The 21,851-nt window shown below is 40.7% G+C and overlaps 1 protein-coding gene across 2 annotated transcripts in view; it reads left to right on the forward strand.

The window, feature by feature from the left end:
• CDH13 (cadherin 13) overlaps positions 1-21,851 on the forward strand; it is a 998,364-nt gene that overhangs the window by 611,107 nt on the left and 365,406 nt on the right. The window lies entirely within an intron of this gene.

The following is a 21,851-nucleotide window of genomic DNA, read 5'->3' on the forward strand; positions in this document are numbered from 1 at the left end:
AACTGGGATAATATGTAATGTTTGATCAGCTGTCCAGGACAGACCCCTCTCAACTTTGGGGAGCCTGACTGGTTTGTTAAATATGCCTCATGATGGGCAGAAAATCCCCAAAAACTGCATGTCAATGTGTTCAACCTCCCAGTTTATTGAAATCATTTCCATTTGCTTGAATCACATGGCTGCTCATAGTAGGTAGTAAATACTATAGACAGCCTTCAAATTTATGGGGTCCTTTCCAACAATATATGCCCAGTGGATGCCACCTACCCTTCATTACAGGCAGGAAATCCAAGTCCCCAGGTCAATAAAGTTGCATCACATGCACACTGAGGTTATGCAAAGGCAAATATTTTACTTGGGAAGTTGGAGCAAGAGAAACACTTAAAATAGTGTGGGGATTTCTTCCCCCTTTCCACCGGTACGCACATGTCCTTAGGGAGGAGAAGCAACTGGAACAACTGCCGTGGTTTCACAGTGAAAGAATCTCAACGAGCTGAGTGTGATTCTAGCATCTAAGATACAATATGGTTTTTTTCATCTGCATCCTGTAAAGATAAGCTCACAACTGCATCTGGGACTCAGCTGAAGGTCATCCATCTGTTCTAACAATGCAGGGAAAGAGGCTGTGTTGGACTTACTGAGTGACTGTTCTGTATTGTACTTTCTGGGTGATTTCACTGATTTCAAGAGTAAGTTGAAAGCTGTAGTCTTCACTTCACAGGGTGATAGAGTGATTTTACATCAGCATAAAATACAACCTCACTCTAAGAGCTTTGGGGCACTGTACCTGAAATGAGGTTGTACCCAGCTTTTAATTATTATTTTTTTTTATTTATGCAACTTTTGTGGGTTCTCAACCATTTGCCTTTTGTCTTCCTTCAGCCTCTGTTCTGGTCAGTGTGGTAAACCCTAGAAAGGATTTGGGAGTGTGAATCTGTCTCCACCTTGTGCGTCCTCAATCACAAAATGGGCACTCCTGCCAAAGTTACAAAGTGATAGCGAGGAATAACAGCTAACAGTTAAATAACAGCTAACAATGAGGAAGAATGGACCCACAACGGTAGTCTTTCTATGTGTGATACTTTAACTGTGGCCATCGCTCATCCTGAACTTACATACACATGGATGCTCCAGTAAGGTTAGAGGGACTCTTGTCAGCATTTCCACTGAGTCCAAGGTAGACGCCTAAGCCCTGTGACAAGGGGAGGGTCATGGTGCTGAGAACTGAGTACATGTGGGATGTATTATCTGAAGCTGAATTGGTTACACTAAACTTTGATGTTATAGCTAACTAGTGCAGCAAGCAAAGAAGCACATACTAAACAAGAGTGCAGATCCCTGGAGTTAAACATGTGTATGTTTAAATCTTACCCCCTATATGTACATTAATTCTTTTCTTTGATATCACTGCTTCCTTCCCCTGGATGACTAAGTGGTGATAGTTGTTGTCTGGATTAATAATACTCCAAAGACCTATAGGCACACATCATCAATTTATGCTTTCTGAGAGATTTTCTTTTGGGGGAAATAAAAGGATCACTCAATGTGTCGCAAACTCCGGATTAAAAACAACAACTAAGCACTAAGAAAACTTTATCCTTTGCTCAATGCATTCTCCCTGTTGTGGAGTTCTGAGTGTCTCTTTCCACATTACCTAGACATTTACTCTGGGCAAGCCCATCTGAATCCCATGTGATGTAAACAGGGTCCTTAGGTCATCATCAACTTGTATCTAAACTAGAGGCCTGATGCATGAGATTTGTGCAAGAGTAGGCCTTCTTTCCCCCAGCGGCCAGCACCGCCTTCCCTCAGACACCCGGGCTTCCCTCCAAGAGGAAGGCCCTACCCACCTGCCGCAGCCTGCCTGTCAGTGACTTGGGCCTCCCTCTTTGGGGCGATGCTAGAGCCCCCCAGCTTATCACCCTGTTGGCCAGTAGCCTGGGCCTCCCTCTAAGGGGCGATGGCCAGCCCCCTGACCAATCGCATCGCACCTGCCTTGGCTGGCCTGGCTCCAGTGGGTGTCATAGTGTGGTTCCAGGTGGTCCTCTGGATGGTCGTCCAGACAGTCGTTTCACTATTTGGCCATCCAGTCTAATTAGCATATTGCACTTTTATATGGTAGATGACTAGTGTGCTTGATAAGATGGGTAAATGCCATTTCAGCTCATTTACTCAGTCCTTCCTCCAGGCTGCCAGGGCTCCACACCTGGAACTGTGTTAGGCAGTTTGTGCCTGAATAAAACAGGCACAAAATGGTCTCTGCCCATGTAAGGGGTTGCTATTTGGAAGTAAAATATTAAAAGACATATACATACAAATACTGAATAATTACTGCTGTCATTGGTATGCTGACCCAGGTCAATGGGGATCAAAGTTTAAACTATTTTATGTGTATTAAGCTCTTGATTTTCAGTCCATCATGAACTGGGATAAAAAGGAAAAGGCAAAAGACAGTCAAGGCCACTACCTAGGACACTGGCTCCAGATCTGGGAATAGGACAAATATAGGGTAGTTAGATATAGGCATAGATGTACGAGGGCAGTGGCTGGTAAACTGCGGCTCACAAGACACATGCGGCTCAAGAGCCAGGGTTTCCCCGCTCTGTTGACTAATGAGTTTGCTGACCACTATACTAGGGAATGTGGTCCTTGAAGCAGAGTAGTGAGGGCTACTGAGAAGGCTTTCTGCGGGTAACTCTGCAGGAAAGACAGGAGATCCATTACAAGCTAACTCACTACATATGACAATCTAATTGTGTTAAAAATGCCAGCAGTGAGTGCCCTCCCTGTACTCAGGCCTCTGCATGGAATTCTACCATATATTTGATTTGATTTTGTCCTCATGGCTACAATGTTAGATTTGTTTTTATTTTTTTGCTGAAAAAAAAAAACACACTTCAAAATCATAATGGCTTACAACAAATATTTATGTTTCTAGTTCACATATCTATTTGTTAGCTGAGGTTCACCTGTGCTGGGGAGCTGGGCTCTGGGTCATTTTGGAATCCAGTATGTTTCATGTGCTTCCCCTTTCACCTTGAACAGGTGGCTATCCAGTAGAGTGATTCTCAACCAGGGTTGATTTTGCCACCCCCAGGTCATTTAGCAGTCCCTGGAGATGTTCTAGGCCTGTGATCTGCAAACCGTGGCTTCTGAGCCACATGCGACTCTTTGGCTCCTTGACTGTGGCTCTTCCACAAAATACCACAGCCTGGGTGACTCTATTTTGAAGAAGTGGCATTAGAAGAAGTTTAAGTTTAAAAATTTTGGCTCTCCAAAGAAATTTCAATCGTTCTACTGTTGATATTTGGCTCTGTTGACTAATGAGTTTGCCGACCACTGTTCTAGGCTATCACAAATAGGAGAAGGGAGATGCTACTGGCATCTAATGGGCAGAGGCCAGGGATGCTTCTAAACATCCTGCAATGCTCAGGACAATCCCCTACAATGTCAACAATGGCCCCAAATGTCAATGGTGCCGAGGTTGAGAAATCCTGTTATAGTGGATGGCAGAAGCCCAAGATGCCAAGTGAACTACCTGAATGCATTTAAAACCTTTGCTCATGTCACATCTGCTTGAATTCCATTAAACAAAGCAAATTGCATGAGCAAGTCCAAAGTCACTGGAATCAGGCTGTATACTCTTCCAACACTCCTGGAAGTTCTTCAAGGTACATGGCTATATGTCTTTAGCTGGAGGCCTTGATTTCACTTCTAAGCCCTCTCCATTATCCCAGGGCTCTGGACTGACTAATAACAGCTCCTTACAATTGGGAATATCTGTCAGGAACAAATGGATGGTGTCACACATCCTCTAGGTTACAAGCCATTTTCTTTCTCAGTGGTCAGACAGGGATCTCAAAGTCACTGCTGAGATATATGGGCACATTCATCCAATCCAAATACTTGTCCGGGACCCTGCACTGGGCTCTAGAAAATCAGACGTGATTAAGGCCTTTTCCTTATATCAAAACGGTTCACAGAAGCAAAAGTCATTTTCAACCATTGCCCATTAAGACACATATGAAACTATTTGAAGACAGAGTAATAGACTCCAGAAATGATGCCGAGGCTAGTGTGAAGTATGGATAAGAGCTCCCAAGGCAGATATCTTAGGAAGAAATACTCCTTTCTTGACTCTTGTTATCTCTCACTTAACAATAATTGAGGGGGATGTTTCTTTTGATACAATGTTTACCTACTAACAAGATAACTGCTCTTCTCCTTTCAATACCTTTGCGGGTTTGGGTGTCAAGGGCTTGACATCTAGGATTCTCTATGGCATTCCCTCTGTTGGTCTCCATTCCCCAGTGTTCACTGCCTGGCAAGGGCAACACTCCAATTGTACTGTTTGCAAAGTAAAGACCTAGAAGTGATCAGAGACAGGGGTGGAAAGTAAGTGAAGCTCTTCCAGGGAGTTTGTTCTTCTCTAAGCAGGAGCATTCGTTTGGTTCCTGTGTGTATAAAACATAGAATGAATTGAGTTTCAGAGAATAGTAAATCACTTCTGCAAAGTTTACTTCCTGGAAAGAGAAATATAAAATATTGAAATCATCAATATTTTTCCTTAAGAACAAGGAAAATAAGATTTAAATAACTAAACAAAACTAGTGGCAAAGGCGTAAAGAAAGTCTCATAAAACATCATGTCACACATGAAAAGCTGTGACAGACACAAGAGAAGTAAAGAAGTATGCCAGGTGAGGGAGAAGACAGTTGAAGAGAAAGTAATTGTTTACAGATTTCAGGATGAAAGGACAGGAAAAGTTTCAGTTAATGAGCAGGTCAATGTTAAACTTACCAGTTTTTCACCTGCTCATTCTAAACATTCAGAAGCTCTACGTGATGGGGTTAACACAGCCCACCTGCAATAGAGGACAGGCATCATTGGTACTAGGCATTGGTTAGTTCTAGAGTGAATCCACTGTGCATGACACAGCTGGTCACACCTGGATTGGTCTCTGGCCATCTTGGATCATGATCTTTTAAGAACTAGTTCAAAAAACTTCTTGTCCAAGATCTGTCTGGGCAAAGTATCAACTGTTTTGAGTCCTGGACATTGGTAGGGTCGGTAGGCTGGTATACAGGACACAACCGTTTTCTCGTTTAGGAGTAAGACAGATAGGTCAGAACAATGACAGAAATCAGATAAGAAATTTAAAATGTGTATCACCTCTGAGTGTTTTCTTGCTCACTTCAATTAAATCAAATAACATAAAAACCCTGTTTTTTTCTATGAAAAATGATTTTTTCCTAATCAAATATTCTGAAGATATTTTTAATAATCTGCTATGCAAATCAAAAGAGTAAGAAATTTAACTGCTTTTGAGGTTCTCTTGTCATTATTGCCATTTGCAGATTAGAAAGTGTAGACCAAGTACAAGGAATGAAATGAGAACACACCTCTGCCAGTCAAGCACTCAGCCCCAAATTGAAGCCCCTTAGATATGTGGGTTGGGTTATGAAAGTTTCAAATTATTGAACTGATTTAAGGATGCAAGGGTTTAGGAACTGTTATGGAATAAGTCTGCGAATAAAAAATATCCCAAGGCTAATTTCTTAGTTTGAATTTGAAGTCTTTAAAAAGTACAAAGCCATGAAAGTTGTGCTAAGGGGAATCTAGGTCTTGTGCCTCTACCAGGTAATACTTCAATGGGAATTGACAGTTAATGAAACATTCTGTAGAGTAGATTGACCAACTATGTAGAATGCAAAAGGAAGGAGTTTGAAAATAAGGGACTTCCCCCATGTCTTACTTTATCGTTTTGAAAACTAGTTTATAAAGAGCTTGGTCTGAAATTGTAAAAGACAATCATCAATCCCCTGTGAAAAAATTGTCCATTTTTAATATGGTAATTTAGAGCAGATCTAAGGTTGATCTTTCTGTCTTTCTAAGGTTGACTTTCTCTTGTGCCACTTTCTTGACAGAGTTGACCAGAAAAATGCAATTGCACAGAATTAATTAGTAGCATAGCAAATTGATCAATGTGCAGGCATGTCACACATCATTCACTGGCAATGTGATTATTTAAATTGGACTGCTAATCACTACACAGCTATTTTTCTTACAAAATGCTAAGATATTAGAGAAAGAGATGACAGGCATCATCTTAAACCCAAACTATAGAAAGAGTTCCTAACTTTGGAATATAAAGGGAAGTAGAGATTGGTTGAAACGCACTGGTTGCAGGTGTTATAAGCCCAAATACCCATGATTTAGGAAGTTACTGCAAAAAAGTGCAGGTATAAGAAAACCAGAGGGCAAGCATGGCTACAGACGGAAACTGTCTCTCAGCCTGGGTTCTGGGAGAAAACAGGGGTTCACAGAGACTGGGACTCTCTAAAGAATAGCTGCCACTTTAGCATGTTGCTGCCATGTAGGAATGATAGCCACTGGTTTGTAACACCCCCTCCCTCATCCTCAGGAAATCTGGAATCTTATTTGAACACTCCTGCTTTAAAATGTCAGCAAACCAATTTTTAAACATTATAAGGACTAAACTCATGTGAATATTTTGGAGCAAAGACAGATGGAAAAGGAGACCCTGAGTCAGCTATGCAAGGCAATGGAAGGGAGCAGGAAATTCAACATGGCTGACTGTACACTTAGTGGGAAAAATCAGTGGCCTTGGGAAAATAAGGGCTGTTATTGGTCAGTCCAGAGTCCTGGAGTAAGGGAGAGGCTTACAAGTGAAACCTAGGCCTCCAGCTAAAGACATAACTTCTGTCAATGAGATTAGGGATGAAATTAGGGCCTTCGACATTCACGAGCCCATGTCTCCCTAGAGCAGCACTGGCTGCCTGCTGTGGAAATGGAAACGATGTGTACTGCCGACAAGAATATCCTCTGATGAGGCCTTTGCCTCGCTGGGTATGTGCAGCCAAGAAGCATCAATGGATCTCTAGCTTCAAGGTCTATTGCTCATGTCTTATTTCCCAGAAAAACCAGGACAGATGCCCTCTGGTGCACTTGCCACTCGATGATTGCTCATCTGTTCACTGATTGATTGATTTCATTTATTCACCCAACAAATACTGCGCACCTATGTATGCTAGATGACTGGAGAGACAGAGATGAATATAAAGCCAGTCTTCACACTCAACTCAAGATTCAATGGGGATTGCAGCAATATATACCCGCAGACAATGCAGGGCTGTCCTAGAGGTGTCTGCAGTGAGCTGTGGGCACCCAGGAGGGTTCAACTTTGGGAGGGCTGAGAAACCTGCCCGAGGATACAATATCTGGATTTTCTTCTGCTAATGTGCTCACCCAGCCTGTGATGCTGCAGTCATTACAATGTCAGAACTGTCTCCTACTTTCTCAGCACCTACAGTTATAATTAATCATTGACATTCATAACAATGCTTCCAAGGCCCCCGGGAGTTTAGAGCTGCTTTCCTGAAATTTCAGAGAAAGATTACGCTTTGTTTAATTTAGTTGGCATTGAGTGTTTATCCTTGAGTTTTAATTCTCTGAGATTTGAAATTCACATGGAATGTACTGCTCTACACTGAAAAATACTTTTATATCCATTTATCTAATTTGTCCCATAAAGGAGGTTGCCAGGTATTACTATGGCCATTTTGCAAATGAAAGAATGGAGGTGATGGTTAACTGCAAATCCCCTAACCAGCTACAGCTGTGACAGACCCAAGCTTGAAACCAACACATCTTACTCTCAGGCTCTGGTTCCAAAATCAAAGTAGAACAAACCATTCTCAAAATGTTCTGAATAAATGCAAGTTTTCCTCACCACCCTACCTAATAAAAGAGTAATATGTAAATTAACCATCACTCCACTATACCCACAAGCCACACCCACCAGTCACACCCACCAGCCAATCAGAGCAAGGATGCAAATTAACCCCAACCAAGATGGCTGCAGCCACAGAGAGCAGGAGAGAGGCTAAGGGTTTCCCCCAGTGATAGTGGAAGCCACTATTGGAGAGAGTGCTGGCCAGACTGAGGAACCACCTCCCCCTCCACCCCTGTGCACAAATTTCATGCACTGGGCCTCTAGTTATTTCATAAAGGAAAACACTATGGTAGTACAGGCCGTTATCATTTTCCCCTAGACTCCTTCAGAAGATCTCAACAAGCTTGTCCAACTTCCCCTGATATTTCTTCAGTTCATTGTCCACATGGCTTCCAGAATGATATCTCAGTTATTCCCTCACCACTGCCCCCTACCTCCTGACCCATAGATATTTTATTTTTTAACCACTTTATTGAGGTATAATTCACACTTTATGTTGAGAATTTGGCTCAGCTACTCCATGATATTCCTGCCATTTTGTTTGTCCCTCATGCAAGTGCCCCCCAGTCAGCAGCCACAGAGAGACAAGCACATGTAGGTCCCAACAGCCTTGATGATCAGTAGCCTCCTCTGTCTCCCAAGGCCTTTCCTCTTGCAACTCTTAGATAAGACAAACTCTTTTGACTTGAATTGACCAGTTTGACCTTGGCAGGAACCCCAAAGCACTCCACCCAGGAACCCTAGTTCACCTCACCATCCAGCATCCTGTTCTCTACTTAACAAATGTTCATTTAGCAGAGTCATAACACCATACAATTTATTCATCTTAAAGTATACAGTTGAGTGGTTTTTAGTATATTCACAATGTACAACCATCACCACAATTTCAGAACATTTGCATCACCTCAAAAGAAGCCCTATCTCATTAGTAGTCATTTTTTCATTCCTCTCATTCTCCCTAGTCTACTTTTTGCCTCTATGGATTTGCCTATTTTGCGCATGTAATATAAATAGAAGCATGTAATATGTGGTCTCTCAGTGACTGGCTTCTTTCACTTACTTAGTAGCTTAATGTTTTCAAGGTTTATCCATGTTGTAGCATGGATCAGTACTTCACTTCTTTTTATGAATGAATAACATTTTATGAATGGATAGACCTCATTTGCTTATCCATTTGCTATTGATGACGTTTGGGTTGCATCTACCTTTTGACTCTTATAAACAATGCTGCTATTTTGATGTGTGTGTGTTTATGTGTATGTACCTGTTTCATTTCTCTTGGGTATATGATTAGGAATAGATTTTCTGAGTCATATGGTAATTCTATGCTTAACTATTTGAGGGATATCCAGACAGTTTTCCAAAGTGGCTCTATGAGTTGGTTTCAGTGGTGTTTTAAGTTGCCCTTAGCTGAGACTGCTTAGTATTGTCTGCAAGGACTGCCCTGACCTGTCTGCCCATGTCTCTCTGCCCACTTCTTTCACTCCAGTCTCTTCTTCTGATTTTGTTCAGTTTTTCAAAGGCACCGGGATCTACACAGGCTCTTTCCTTCCCCTTTCCCTGTCAAGGTCCATCAGAGAGGCTTTTTCAGAACATCCTCCAAACCCCCAAAATCTAAATGAAATCTCATTATATCCTTCCTTGTTTAATAATTATTTACAGGACACTTGTGTAATCCCACTCAAAGATGGCTCTAGATGAGCTTAAGAAATCTTAAAACTATTTTTTCATTATTGTAAAGCAAGGATCTTATGAAGAAATTGAAGTAAAATAAGGGCATAAAACATATTTGTCAGATAAGTAAATAATGAGAGAGAGAGAGAGAGTTTAGTTAAAGGGACCTTAAGTTGTCAAGTTGTATTTGAAATCTACATCAAAACTCTTATTTTTCCCTGGGTATTTTCTTGCTTCCTCCTTTTGCACTGAATGTTGTAAATAGGGGTCAGAAACCTTTTCCTTAAAGGGAAGATAGTAAATATTTTAGGCTTTGTAAGTCATGCAAACTCCTTTGCAGCTACTCAAATCTGCTGTTCTAGTGGGAAAGAAGCCTTAGTCAATCCATACATGAATGAGGGTGTGTTTAATCCAATATGTCATTTACAAAACAAATATCAGGCTGGACTTGAGCTGGAATTTCCAATAGTATTTCATTATCTTTGCCCTACAAAATTTGGTTCATATGGTTCAGCCTAGCAAAACTCAGAAGAGCTATGTCTGAAATATTATCGTTCATTGGCACTTACCCTTTTCACGTAGTAACATGCTGCTGGGTCTCAGGGCTAGGGCTAGACTACCATCTTCCTCTCGGTATGGCCCAAAAGCTCAGAAAGGGAATCATGAACAAAGGAACAAGTTACACTGGCTCTTTCACTCTGGGCTGGCTCTGTGCCAGGGGGAAGCCAATGGTCCAGAACACAGCCAAATGCAGGCCGATGGGAATGTGGACTGTCTGTACTCGGAAGCACAGGACCTGTGCACCAATCTGGGTGGGGCTTCTGGCCAAATGAGAGGAGACGGAGCCATCAGGGTGCAGATGCAGAGCAATCTAACAGAATGCATTGGCTCACAGCCTCATCTGTGGCTGTTTGAGGCATTTTTCTGCACAAGTAAAAGAAATCAGGGAGAGATGCTGAGCTAGGGTTATGAGAATGGTAAAAAGGGATTTATGTAAGAAATATGAGGTCATTCCTGTAACTTGTATTGCCTCATTTATAAAGGCCGGAAAAGATGGGATCACTTTGGTGAGCTAGAATTTATATTACGTTCCACTTTCCTTATTTTCTTTCATGTTAATATGCTTATTAGTAATATGTCTGTCAGAACAGAGTTGTGTTCTATAAGTCATTGCCAAACAATAAATACGCTCATGTGAAATAAATTTGTACACTTGAGACAGTTGTAACAACTTCACTAAACTTGGTTTCTTCCTCTGAAATAGGCAGGCTATGCTTTTGTTGATGTAGGAGAGTTTTAATGCATCGCCTTTCAGCTGGGTTCACCCTTGGGGACTCCTCAAAAGACAGGTGTCATGTCTTTCTTGTCTTTGATCTGTCCTCCAGGGGAAAAAAAGAGAGAGAGAGGGAGAGAGAGAGACTTCCTTATAAACTCACAGTGCTTAGCCCATCCGTTGTTCATTTGTTACATTCACTGAAAACCTACTTATGAAAGGCAACTTCTGTGCTGTGGGAACCACACAAGCCACCTCCTTGTTCTCATGGGCTAGCATTATAGAAGAGTGGCAGGCATTAAAGAAACAGCTGCATGATCCTCCCATGTCCACCAGAGCTGTGGAAACCACAGGGGTAAGGATGGAAGGATGACTGTTGATCAAGTACTTAAGGAAAGACCTAAATGCAATGAAGGAGCAAGCCATGAAAACTCCATTGGAAAAAGCATTGCCACCGAGGGACCACAGTCTTCAAAGACCAGGAATGGAAATTAGCCAGTTTGAGGAACACCAAGGCTATGTGGTCAGACTGGAATTATTGTGGGTGTGTGACAGAAGTGTGGTCAAGGACAAATCCAAGGTTCGCATGAAGGATATACAAACTACAGTGAGGACTTAGGACACAGCTGATGTGGGAGGGTTGGGAAGCAGAAGAGTGTAAGATCCAATTTACAGTTTTAAGGCAACTTGTGAATCTGTGGGATAAATATAGAGTGGGTGCAAGAGCAGGAGCAGAAAGAACAGTTAAGAGGTACTCACTCACATTAGCATGGGAGAGAGATGACGGCTTGGCCAAGAGATTAACCAACAAGTTGTGAGTAATGATAAGATTCAGGACATGCGAGGTGCAGATGGGCTGATGGGTTCCAGGCTGCTTCAACATAGCAAGGACACCACCACTCCCCTAGAAGCCAATGTTGATTCCTCTCTTACAAAGACAGCGTCTTAGTAGGAGATGCTTAAGGAGAAATACATGAAAGATGAAAGGGGTAACTCATGCATACTGGCATTGATGGAAGTCAGTTGGTCTCATTAGTGTGCTGCTCAGTACCATTAGGGTCTTATGAACAATAAACAAGTTTGCCAACCCCATGGCCCACTCATCATGTTGTCCCAAGAAGGGGCAGCCTCTATTGGGTCTTAGCACCTGCTATTCAATGATAAATGAGGAGCCTTGAGCTTCCCCAGAGCAGGTTTTCCCAAAGTGCAGTGTTTAGGCCACTGCCTCGGGATTACTCCAGATGATGTAATAGAGATTCCTATTAAATAAATCCCGGGGCCAGGGCCCTAGAATCTGCAGTCCTCAGGTTCCTAGGTGATTTCTATGCAAATTAAAGTTTTTAAATTGTGATAGGAAAGTGTATAACATAACATTTTCCAACTTAACTATTTTAAGCGCACAGTGCAGCAATGTTGATTCTATTCTCATTGTTGTGAAACATCTGCAGAGCATTTTCATCCTGCAAATCTGAAACTCAATGCCCATTAAATAAATGTTCCCTCTTCCCTCTCCCCTAAGCCCCTGGTAGTCACGTCCTCTCTGTTCCTATGAATTCGATGACTTTAGATACTTCATATAAGAGAAATCATACCATGTTTGTCCTTGGTGTGACTGGCTCATTTCTTTTAACATGTCTTCAAGGTTTAACGTGTTGTAGCAGGTAGCAGAACTCCCCTCTTCTCGAAGGCTGTCCACTGCATGGACAGACCACATTTTCCTCACCCAGTCATCCATCAGCGGACAGTTTGGTTGCTTCCATTTCTTGACAATGTGAATAGTGCTGCTATGGACATAAGTATGCAAATATCCCTTCAAGACCTGCTTTCAATTCTTTGGGATGTTTACCCAGAAGTGGGATGCAAATTAAAATTTTGAAAGCATTGTTCTCCAACACAACAGGGAGTTTCAGAAATGAAATGGTCCTGTATCTTGATTGAGGTGGTGAATATAAGCACAGAACGAAATACACAGATGCCCACATGTGCACACACCTACAGACACACACACACATACACACAGTACACATAACGCTGAGGAAGTCTGGGAAGACACAAAATGATATGGTTGTCAGTGCTCTGCCTATGATACTGTACTACAAATTTGGCAGAAACTGGAGAGAGTATATAGCATCTCTGATTTCTCACACCTACGTGTGAATAAAAAAAAAATTCATCAGAATAAATTTAATTTAAGAAGATAGCATTTCTCTCACAGCCCTTGAGGTGCGCCACTGGAGCGGGCCCCCAATCTGGAGAGGGAGTCTGCTGAAGGTGGACTTAGAGGGGCAGGGAGTCTTTGGCATTAATACAAAAACCTTTAAGGATACCGGCTGCTACTACTATTTATTCAACACTTGTTATATGCCGGGTGTTTTTGCTAAATCCTTTACAAGCATTATGCATTTTACCTCATAACTGCCCTGTGAGCTATATCCCACATTCCCATTTTAAAGATGAAGAAATTGAGATTCTAAGAAGTAATTAAATAAGTTTAAAAGCTGATAAGAGGAAAAATTGACACTGGAAGCCAAGCCTCCCTGAATCTAAAGTCCACGCTTGGTACCCCAGCTCTTTCTTGGTTCTCAGAATTTATCAGTGAGCCTAAAAGTCAAGTTTAGGAGGAAAAGCAGACACTGATAACAATATGGTTCAGACATGAAGCTGATGTAACCGAGTTCCATATTATAAAATTCTCTCAAGTGCATTAAAACTTTCATTGAAAACTCAGAGACCCATGAAGACTAAAAATGACAGCCACTCCATATCTATACTAATAAAAGGGTAATATGCTAATTAGACTGGGAGACCTTCCGGACTCCTTCCGGACAAAGACATGGTGGCAGGGCCAAGGCAGAGGTGGTAAGGGGTGATCAGGCCAGAAGGGGAGGGCAGTTAGGGGTGATCAGGCTGGTGGTGGTGGTGGGGCATTTGGGCACAAGCAGGCCAGTGGGGAGGGGGAAGACAGTTGGGGGCAAGCAGGCTGGCAGGCAGAGTGGTTAGGGGTGATCAGGCAGGCAGGTGAGCTGTTAGGGTAGGAGCCAGCAGTCCCAGATTGGGAGAGAGATGTCCAACTGCCAGTTTAGGCTTGATTCCACAATGGGCAGTCAGACATCCCCTGAGGGGTCCTAGATTGGAGAGTGTGCAGGCCAGGCTGAGAGACCCTCCTCCTCCCCTCAAACCCCCCCACCCCCCCCACCCTGTGCATGAAACTCATATACCCGGCCACTAGTTCTGCTATAATTACTGTAATACTGGGGATTTCCTACACATTTAATGTTCATTTCTTTCTCAGTAATCACCAATACTGAGTGATACTCAATGTCCTCAAGTTTAACAGACTCCCACTGGTAACAGGCCCCACTGGTAATAATCTATAACCAATCTGTAGTCATTGTCTGAATAAGCTGCAAGGTTTACTACAATAAATGTTGTAAATTCTTTTTAAACTTTGAATTAACACATGCCCATTATAAAAAAAATAAATAAATATAGAAAAGTATAGAGAAACAAAGTAAAAAACCATCTGCAGAAAAAACACTTAATATTTCAGGATAATCGTAATAGTGTCATATCTTTGTCTGTTTGTCAAAAATAACATATATAGTGCAAACTATTTTGTAATCAGATATTGCACTTCATATCATAAACACTACACTATTAATATATTTTTTATTCTCTAAACTGTTTCTGTAACATAGTATTCTACTTTATTTTATTTTACAACTCTAAAGTCATTTTGTTAAATACCATAGATTTATTTCCTCAATGTCCTGGTAGAACATTGTATTGTGTCTAAAGTTTCCTATTTTTAAGCAATATTGAATGAGTATACATGTTACTGAACACTCCCTGCCACGCCCACACATATAGCCCCTAAGCCCTAAGCTGAATTTCTGCAAGGAAAACCACATGTTTTCAAGGCTTGTAATGGATATTGACAAATGGCACTTCAGAAAGATGTTTTAGTATCATCAGTAACGTGTGAGATTTCTTGTCCTCATGAATTTGCAAAAATACCAACTAATAGGTTTTTCTAATTATCTTGGCAATTTTGTAAACAAAAAGCTACCTCATTTTAATTTTACATGTGTATTGCATTTTTTTTCTTGTTTTGCTCCTTGTTATTTTTTTAATTGATTTTTAACCAGCTCTTTTTATATTCAAGATAGTAAGCCTCTGTTTTATATAATGCAAATATTTTCTCAGTTTTCTGTTTATTTTAGTCATATAAAAATATGCCCTTAAATAGTTTACTCTCTCAATTTACATAATAAGTTGTGCCTTTCACATTGGTTTAGAAAGGTCTTTCCTACTCTATTTCATAAATATTCAATGGCTTTTTCTCCTAATACTTTAATCCACCTGGAATTTATAGGCTATACTTTAAATTTTTATACTTCAACCTTAATTTTGGGAGAACATGTTTTATAAAACATACTTTAATACTTATTTAACCAAATGACTTTAGAGTTGAAAAATAAAAAAAAGTATTTCATTTCATCCTATTCCTCTGAATTATACTTTTAGAGAAGGAGAAGGGCAAGTGAAAATAAAATCCCAGATAATTTTCTCCTATGGCTTTGTTTTCACAGTATTATATTTCCTATCTTTGTACAAAAATCCTCTTATTCCTGGTACATATCCTTAATGATTCTGGAATAATTCCAACATTCATTATTTATGTAAATTCTACTTGAGCCAATTAAAAATTTCAGCCTGAGCCCCCTCTTGGGGGTAGAGAATAAATATTCACTGGGACTTTTCCCATTCTGCTTAAATAAAATTGTTTTTAATATCTGCCTAGATTTCTTCCACATAACTAAAGCTATTAATTAATTAATTATTAATTAATCAAATGTTAACTAGAAAAATGCCATCAAAGTCCAGTGTGGCCATGATCATGCAGAGATAAGAAAAACTGTTTTCATTATGTTTGGGAGAAACAGACCTAAACAGTTCAAATTGACAAAGGAAATACTATAGCTCAAAGCAGAGCAAGCTTTTCAAAGAACAGTTCTAATAGCATCGAGATCTGTAATCAATAATCTAACAAGTATGAAATGTTCATTGCCCCTTCGATCATTTTTAGAGAGAGCTAAAAACACTGCATTCAGCCTGCCAAGGGGGAAATCCCACACAGAGCTGTGAAGGTGGGGTGTGCTACAGAAAGCTGAAAGAACCTTTTCCCTGGGACTTCTCAGGAGTTGTTCATAATGAGATTCAACTTTGATAAATGAATAAAGCTAAGAAAAATAACTTGAAATGCAGTGATTAATGTCAACGAGAAACCTGGATTACTGTAATAGAAAAGCCGTTTCAAAAGGGTAATGACTGACAAATAGCAATTGAATCAAGAGTACTGCATCCACTTTTACAAAAGCCTAAATAAAGGTCTATTGGGAGTGAATGAATGCCAAGGTCACCTAACCCTCCCCTGATATAATAAACCTTGGTTTAGGGAATTTTCTATGTGTTGGGAATTGTGCTGTACATGCTCATTTATGTTTGTATTACTTTAACAACAGCAACAATGACAAAGCCTGGGAGTGCTATTCTAAATACCTTTCTTACATGTGCAAACTAGCCTGAAAATGAAGCCGTCTTATAAGATAAAATCACCGCGTAGTCAGTTTGCCTAGGACAATTTTGGACTGTACCTGTTGTTTCGGCTTCATTGTTAATGGTACCTACTTGCATTCTAAAATGTATTCCAGTTTGAACAATAAATTGTGGCCAAAGTATTAATTTCCAATTACTATACTAAGAAGTTACCTCAAATGTAGTGACTGAAAGCAATACACATTTGTTATCTTGAATTTCTAAAGGTTGAGAATCCTAGGTAGATCTCACTGGGCTGGAGTCAGTGTGCCAGCAGGTGTGCTGTAAAGGAAGGTTATGTTCAGCTTCTAGTGATGGCCTGTACTCCTTGGCTCCTGGCCTCTTCCTCCAATGTCAAAGCCAGCCATGGCTGCTCCAGCCCCTCATATTGTATCACTAAGCCCTTGTCCTCTCTCTTTCTGTCAAGGATCCTTGTGATTACTTGTGGGCCCATGCAGATAATCCATACAGATAATCCAGGTTGCTCTCTTTTAAATCAACAGATCAGCAATCTTAATTCCATTTGCAGCCTTAATTCCATTTGCAACCTTAATTCCCCTTTGCCATGTAATCTAACCTATCCACAGGTTGTACAATTAGGACATAAAAATTTGTGGATGTCTGCAAACAGCCCATCAATAGAGTAGTGGATAAAAAAACTGTGATACATTGATACCATGGAATACTATGCAGTTGTTATAAAGAAGGATCTCTTACACTTTGAGACAGATTGGAGGAACCTGGAGATTATTATGCTAAGCAAAATAAGTCAGTCAGAGAAAAATAAGTATCACATGATCTTATTCCTATGTGGAATATAATGAACAAAGTAAACTGTTGAACAAAACAGATCCAGAGACATAGAAGCATGGAACAGACTAACGAATCTCAGAGGGAAGGTAGACATAACAAAAGGGAGGTGGAGGCCTGGGATAGGGGGAGGAGGCTATAAGGGGTCACTGGGGAAAAGAGGACATATGTAATACTTTCAACAATAAAGATTTGACATAAACAAACAAACTGATGAACAAAATAGATCCAGAGACATGAAAGCATGGAACAGACTAATGAATCTCAGACGGAAGGGGGAAGAGGGTGAAGGAAGAGATTAACCAAAGAACTTTTATGCATATATGCATAATCCATGGACACAGACAATAGTGCCATGAAGGCTGGGGTGGGGTTGAAGCCAGGTGGAGGGGGTACATGGGGGGAGAGGGGGAAGCAGGACATCTGTAATACTTTCAACAATAAAGATAAATTTCTAAAAAATCTTTGTGAAGGCCATTACACTGTCAACCACAGCCACTCTAGGGAGCAGAGCCAAATTTTGAAGGCAGGCTCTCCCATTCAAATCTAGGGTAATTTCAGTCATCAGTGAGGGTGTCTTTGATAGAAAAGCCTCGTTGGATTTTTGTGATATGTTGGGAGATGAGGAGTGTAAGAATTGCAAACAAAGAGTCAATAAAAATATCTATCAATGCTACATATACTAGAAGAGAGAGAGAGAGAGAGAGAGAGAGAGAGAGAGAGAGAGAGAGAGAGAGAGAGAGAGATATCAATGAATCATCAGTCAGCTGCCTCCTGCACTCCCCCTGCTGGAGATCGAGCCCACAACCTGGACATGTGCCCTTGACCAGAATTGAACTCAGGCCAATGCTCTATCCAGAAGCAGACTAGTCAGTGTTCAATGCTTTATTTATTCAAGGCACAGAATAAAGTTATATACAGAAGGAATACCTAAACAATAATTATTTGAGTTGATTATGATCTGATTGGGTCACAAGTAAATTCTCATCTACATGCAGAATGCATCCGTCTCTACCAAAGGAGTCTATAATAAATGAGCATGATGTTATATTAATTAAACATGAGAGAACTCAGACACAGAAAGTAAAGGCAACTTCAGTTTCACATTAATAAAGTAAGTTAGAATTAGTTTTATTATTTCCTTTTTCATATCACAACAAACATTATATCCATAGTGTAAAGTACTGCTTTAAAAAAATCTTCCAACCACTCTCAAACTTTTGGAAATCATTTGTTTTAAATAAACTCATGAAAGCATACTTCCCCCAAAATCTCTGTGGGCTTTTTTATTTCCATGGTATCTTTGTAGACTTTTTAAAATCTGTTAACATCTTTGAGGGTCTGAAGACATACTGGTACTTCCAAACTGCCTTCCGGGAAGATTGTATCAAGTTGAATTGCTTACATCCCCGCACTACCACAATCACTGGGTCTCATCTTTTCTTTATCTTTGTCTGCTAGGAAGGCAAAGGCAGGCATCCTATTTTTCATATGCATCTCAGGGTTTTGTGAGTCTCTCTGTCTGAACTTGCAGTAAGATCTAATTGGAGATGTCCAATTTTGTTAGACCTATGTGTATCTCTAATTGCACACAGTAAACTTTCAGTATTGTTTTGTATTTATAGCATTATAACTATCCTGTAGTGTAAAGGATGATGTTTGGCATAAAAGGAATGAGACCCATCTTGGTTTGTGTTGTTTAAACTGGTCCAAGAGAAGTTCCTACAGTGGTATTTCAGAGATGGTGCAAACCACAGTACCCATAAAAGACACCTTTTAGTCCCCAGAAAGGTAACTTGGAGGGAACACACTCATTTGGGTGGGAGACATCGATGTCTAAAGGAGAAATTGGGTCACATTATGTGGTTGGAGTCCTAGCTCATAAATTGTCTTTATTTTATGTGATCAAAGAACATGTGGCTGAAAAGCATGCTTGCACACACGCAATCAACCTGATCTGATGTTTGCTACATCATCATAAATAAGTAATTTGTGTGTGTGTGTGTGTGTGTGTGTGTGTGTGTGTGTGTGTGTGTGTTAGTTCATTTGAGTATTTGGCCTGAAGCAGAACCATCAGAGTTCAAAAGGTCAGTGTTTTCTAAATTGTTTTACTTCAAAGTGACTCATGAGTCTATAGACTGTGTGTGTCATGCTCTGTTTCCTATTCCATTGATCCAGGTTTGACATCTGTTGCTAGGGTCATCTCATATTACAAAAAGTATTGGCTTTTAAGAGTCAGCTTCCTCATTTTGGCCTTCACCCAAAAATCCTTGTAACACATTTTGTTTTCCACCAGTTCATCCCTTTGGGTTATATCACAGTATCAAATTGTGTCTGATTAAATTGTATCTTTCATAAGCAGATGAGAGGATGAGCCAAATGAAGGGCAAGATGTTAATAGTTTGTTGTGATGCTGAAGGCCAATGCGCTTGTACGTGCTTTGTAATTTGGTTCATTAAGTTCCTATTCTTTGAAAAATGATTCTTGTCCATGATTGTGTACAGCCTGTCTCCATTGTAATGGTGCATTAATTGGTTGGAAGAGTCGTTGGTTTGCATGTAGTGACTTGATAGTTCACACTTTAGTGGAGATGCCCCGAGACATGGAAGGAAATAGAGGAGCTGAGGTGCTGGGATGTTGGGCAGGATGGCTGGCTGAGGGGACCTACACTCAGGCTTCAGTGAAGCTTTGCTGGAGCTTGGCTTCCTCTCTGGCTTCAGTGATCTTTCATCTACCTGCTCCCTACTTCACAGTCAAGCCTCTCTCTCTTCCCACATACAAGACTCAGAGATCAGCACTAAGAACCTGTGCCATTGACTCCCAAAGTGAAGTGATTGGCTCACAATCACGTGGTGCTTTCATGTCTCCATTGTTGGATTGCATAATTTTCCTTTTCTGTGTGTGAGAGAGCGGAAAGTGGAAGGGAGAAGCAGAGACACACAGAGAGAAACATCGATGTGAGACACGATTGGTTGCCTCCTGCACATGCCCCGGATCAGGGCCCAGGATTGATACTGCAACCGAGATACAAGCCCTTGACTAGAAATGAAGCCCATAACTCTTTGTCCACAGGGAACACTCTAACCACTGAGAATACTGTCCAGGGCAAAGTACTTTTGCTTTAAACAGATTAGGAATGACTGGCATACACTGTTCCCTCCCTGACATATTCACCATGTTCATTTGAGAGCTAAATTGATAAAAAGAACATTTTTTCTTTTCTTTTCAGAAAATATATGACATCCCCAAAGGGAACATATTATAACCAGGCTGACACTGTAATACACCCAACTGGTCATTTGTGGCAGCATGTTATATGATGCATAGTGGCTCATGGTGTTTTAATATATATTTTCATGTGTATTAGGAAAATTGTATAATATGCTCATTATTGCCTAAATTAATAGCTATTTTTGCCTCTGATAGGGGAACAGCGACACATAGCAACCAATGTAATGCCTCTTAAGTATATAACAAGTTAGTAAAGAAAATCAAACAAAACTGACATGAAAATCTGTGAAAAAGTATTTAGCAAATAAGAGCATAATAGTGATAAGCTTGAATTCTGGAATCAGACCTAAGTTTGGGTCCTGCCAGAGCACCAGCCAGCCTTGGACCATGGACCAGGTACTCAAATTCTCTGGATTCTGTGTAGTGGTATTTCTCCAAATTGTTTTGAGCACCATGTGACAATATATCAAAAGCCCAGACATGTATCAGACACCAAATAAATGTTATTCCCTTCTTGTAAAAAGCAAATAATCAATTTAATGTGCTTCAGTAATATTTACCACAGTAGTTCTCGTTCATGAATTAAGACTGCACAAGATGTCAGCTGGCCTGTGGTTGGTGGGATGGGGCCTGACTGTCAGCTCTCCCATGCCAGGATTGGAGAGAAAGGCCAGATGGCTGAAGCTGAGGCATAAACTTGGTCTCCACTCTCTTAAAGAGGCATTACCTCTTCAGCAGAGGGCTCTGTGCAATGAATATTAACTCTGGTGCCTTTGACGTGCCAGGCATTGGACATCAGTACTGGGGATTGGCTAAAGGGCAGGAACAGTTACTGTGCCTCTGACTTCATGGGGCCAGATGGAGAGGCAAACAGTAATTGAATTGTCGCACAAATAATAAGCCAAGACCTGAAGGATGAATAAGGGATCACCAGGGGCCAGCACATAGGATGCTCATGCTTCTAGGAGTGTTGCGAGAGAGAGTGCTGTGTGGGGAAGGAGAGGTGGAGGGAATGAAAAAAAGGTTGGTGTGCCTGGATACCAAGCAAGGAGGATCGCTTGTGATGTGGAATGAGTTTGGAGCAGTAGCCCGGGGCCATGTTATAAAAAGACTTGTCAAGGTAAAGAATGTTTTGTTTATCCTAAAAGTGATGAGAAATGATTGGGAGGTGTCTATAAACAAATTAAAAATTGAAAAAATTCTATGGAAGGCTGTGTTAGCCTATGTTCTCCAGAGAAACAGAACCCGTAGGAGATATGTAAATATATAAAATGTAAATATCAATATAAAAATTTATATATATATATATATATATATATATATATATATATATATATATATATATGAAGAGATTTATTATAAAGAGTTGACTCCTGCCTGAAGTAGTGGAGGCTGAGAAGTCCATGACGTGCTATCTGAAATGGAAACCCAGGAGAGCTAGAGGGGCAGCTGGTCTGAGTCCGAAGGCCTGAGAAGCAGAGCACCATGGGCAGGAGACCTCGGGCCCAG

The sequence above is a fragment of the Pipistrellus hanaki genome (genome assembly GCF_964339955.1).
Source record: "Pipistrellus hanaki genome assembly, chromosome: 15".
Lineage (NCBI taxonomy): Eukaryota > Metazoa > Chordata > Mammalia > Chiroptera > Vespertilionidae > Pipistrellus > Pipistrellus hanaki.